The sequence below is a fragment of the Akebia trifoliata genome, chromosome 13 (genome assembly GCF_017979445.1).
Source record: "Akebia trifoliata isolate Shusen 1 chromosome 13, ASM1797944v1, whole genome shotgun sequence".
NCBI lineage: Eukaryota > Viridiplantae > Streptophyta > Magnoliopsida > Ranunculales > Lardizabalaceae > Akebia > Akebia trifoliata.
Window position 1 is genome coordinate 4,599,629 of NC_141387.1, and position 3,658 is coordinate 4,603,286.

General features: G+C 33.7%; 1 long non-coding RNA gene across 1 annotated transcript; it reads left to right on the forward strand.

Annotated features, from left to right (window-relative positions):
* Positions 1-420: 420 nt before the first annotated feature.
* LOC147387440 (uncharacterized) lies at positions 421-2,610 on the forward strand. The gene is made up of 4 exons (XR_015171358.1): positions 421-795; positions 1,194-1,250; positions 2,273-2,480; positions 2,566-2,610. It is a non-coding gene; the product is annotated as an uncharacterized LOC147387440 (long non-coding RNA).
* Positions 2,611-3,658: the final 1,048 nt, after the last annotated feature.

Sequence of the window (3,658 nt, forward strand, 5' to 3'; positions counted from 1 at the left end):
AAAGTGGCGTCTTAACTATTCATCAAAAAATTGAAGGGGCTAACAAGGTCATAGTTGGGTACGTCGTCCCTTAGAAAACACAGTTGGTATCTTTAATATTAAAATAATAGAGCGGTTCCTTTAAATAGAAAAAATTGAGTAAGGGTGAGGGTAAAATCTCAAATGTGGGGCAAACTCAAAATATATCAAAATCATCTAAAGGATCATGTAATCTTAAAAAATTCCACCCAATAGTAACTATCATATTTAAAATACTTAAATAAAAAAATTAATCCTCCTAAAAACATGCACATGGAAACTACATAGGGTACTAGATCTTGATTCTTAGACTGACTAGCTTACACTACGTGAAAATCCCAACTTTTTCTAAAAAAAATTTGTTGGGCCTGGCCCGTCGAATTTTAAATCCGAAATTCCGCGGCCTGTGGACCACGTTTTCGGTCCATCACACTCACTCTCTACCTCTCTCTCTCTCTCTCTCACTGTTTCTCTCCGTCTTTCTCTCACAGTCGATCGATCGACTTCTCACTCTCTGCCTCTCTCTCTCACTGTTTCTCTATCTCTCTCACACTCAATCGATCGACCTCTCCATTATTTTCTCACAGTCGATCGATTTCTCTCCCTGTCTCCCTCGACCTCATCTCTAGATCAATCTCATCTCTGGAGTATGGATCGATGTCATCGCTCAATCGCTCAATTTCTGATCACTCGAAGTGATCTCTCGATCTCTCAACATTGGAAACGATGGAGTGATCTCTCAATCTCGAAGTCATCTGTTCACTGTTGTTTTTTAAGGTGACTCTCTCTCTCTCTCTCTCTTAGGTTGATGGATCCATAGCATTGTTCAGATTGATGAGGACGAGATCTAGAGTTTTGGATTCCACAAAATATATTAGTTTTGATTTTTTGTTTCCCAAATGTTTTAATTTTACATGAAACAAAACCTAAAAACAAATAAAATTTTGATTAAGGATCCAAATGATTTCATAGATTTGAGTGTTTCGATATGATTAGATCTGAATTTTTTCATCATTTTTTTTCTTTCTCCTTGGATTCAACTAGATATTCTATGGTGAGATTTTGAGAAGTTATGGTTTGTTTAATCTGATTATAAAACGGAGGGAAAATTTTCTTTGTTTAGCAGCTTTAGAGCTCTTCAATCTCTTAATTTTCTTTACTTTTTGATGTTGCAGGAAGCATGTGAGACAGAGAACAGCTTGGGGAAGATCTTTGTTTCACGATCTGAAATGGTACAGATTTTGGATTTTAGCTTTTTTTCAGATTTTAATGTTTCTTGTTAATTTTGAATTTAAAATTTAGAATTTAGAATTGATAGATTTTATGAAAGTAAACAAACTTTATTTAATAAAATTTGCATTGAAAAATACATCATAACTCTACTATTGTCCATAGTAGTTATGTTTTCATTCTCCCCATGACCATAGTTTGATTGCATTTTTTGTATTATTTATAAAGCTTGACTAGTATCACCAGTCTTACTATGTTACTCATCACCTCCAATTAGTTCCAACAAATAGTTCTTGATCAATAAACGCCCCTTCCAATTTGAGCTGAGTTTACCATTGTTCAGCTCTTTGGTATGCTTCAAATTACGAGAATTAAACTAGGAGTCCTAAATAGTAGTTGAGTTAAACTAGGAGTCCTATTCTAAAATTAGAAGTTCTAGGAGTTCTATTCTTAAATTATATATGCTGTAAATTCCAATCACTTGGGACTGCCGTGTGCCCTTATTTTTGGGCTGCATCACCATGCTGATCAAAGAAATAAATTGGATATTGAAGCTGATATGAGGGATGATCCAAAACTCTAATTTCATTTTTTCTTTCCTAAAAAATTATGTTAGGATTTCTTATTTGGTACTCGGTCTATCTCATTACCCATCCACTCTCAACTGCCATTTTGGGTAGTGAAAGCCACAATAGGGTTTTCTAACACAAGACAAACAAGGATAGAGTTTAAAATCTTATGTGATTAATTGCAGATAAATTATGGGACTGATTTTTAACTAGTTTATAGCTACACTATGAAGCTATCTATGTGCCTTGATCAATCACAAGATCCCACTTTGATGCAAATCTTCAAAGAAAGAACATGAGAAGTCTTGGGTTCATGGCTAGACGCATTGGGGGGGCCTATTCTATCACCACCACCCCACAATGCATAGGCTTCCTCCCAATGCGCAGCATCATCCCCTATCATCAAATCATTGTCGTCCATCCTAAGATTAACAATTTGATTTACGAAAATGCAGATTAGGCTTGTGTAGGACCATCATGGTGTACCATGGTATCGAACCTGACTTTATACCCATCAGAATAACTGCCAATGGTTCCACCAGACCTGCCAATATAAACAGTTTGGGAACATCAATACATGAATCATGAATCAGTCAATGAGGAAACGCCCGAGAACACCTACACTTGGACACTATCTTGGATTGAAAAGCACAAAAGAGGCTGGTTAGTCTTTCTAGATAACGAGTGTACTTTCATCATTAGTTTTTATTAAGCCATACTCATCTCTTTATTTTATTCTTTGTGGCAGGTTAGCGTGGTAGGTATCGTAGTGGCTATGACCGTTATGATTTTTTTTGTTTTTTTTATGAAGCCCATTCTCTAATAATTTGATAGTCCAGGGCCGTCAAAAAAAAAATTCTACAAGAGAATATTTGACGGGCATATTTGACAGGAGGGTCCGTCAAATTTCTCAAAATTTGACGGGCTAAGACCGTCAAATATGGGCCTTTTTCACATAGTGTTAGTCAAGGGATCAATAAAGTAACTCTTTTTATTTTATTTTTAAATTGAAATGAAGTATATATATATATATTCCATGTGACTCAAGTGAGCAATGCTATAGTTTTTGGCATGGTTTCTGGCCCTATCAATTACAAATTGCTTACATATTATTTGGCATAAACTTAACTTAACGGTCCAACTTATGTTTTATTAATTCTAGGAGTGCGATCAATCCAATTGTTTTTAGGAAAAAAAAAAATGAAATTATGATATATTAATTGACCAATTTCTCCTCTACATAAAAATTAAAAAAAAAAAAATTCCAAAAAGAATAAATAAAATAAGAGAGAAAAAAAATATTATAAACTAATAAACTAATATCCTAATAAATTTCATGGAAGCCTGCAACATTAATCAAAATAAGGAAATCACAAAGAAGAAAAATCATACAAATAGAAAGGAAACGTTTGGAAATCGTTGATCTTTCTACCTCAGGATACACCGAATCCTTACCCAAAGTTTGGAAATATCTCTCTCAAACAACTTAAAAAAAAAAAAACAGAAATGCTGCAATGACACAGGGCATTTACTGCAATTCTCACAATTCTGAAATATTTTCTCGTGTAAATCCTGTGTCACCCCGGCACGACTCAAAAAAAAAAAAAAAAAAAAAAAAAATGTAACATCTGAAATATTTTAATGAAGAAATTAAGGAACTCAGAGGATATTGTCTTACAGATACTATCACAGTTGAAAAATAATATATTTTTTATATGAATATTTCAAAGAAAATCCTTGTTCCATTTCAGCTGGAAGCAACACAGTCTAAATAATGTTTCTTATAAGAACATTAACAAATTATAAACAAGGAAATAATACAATACACTACAATCCAATAA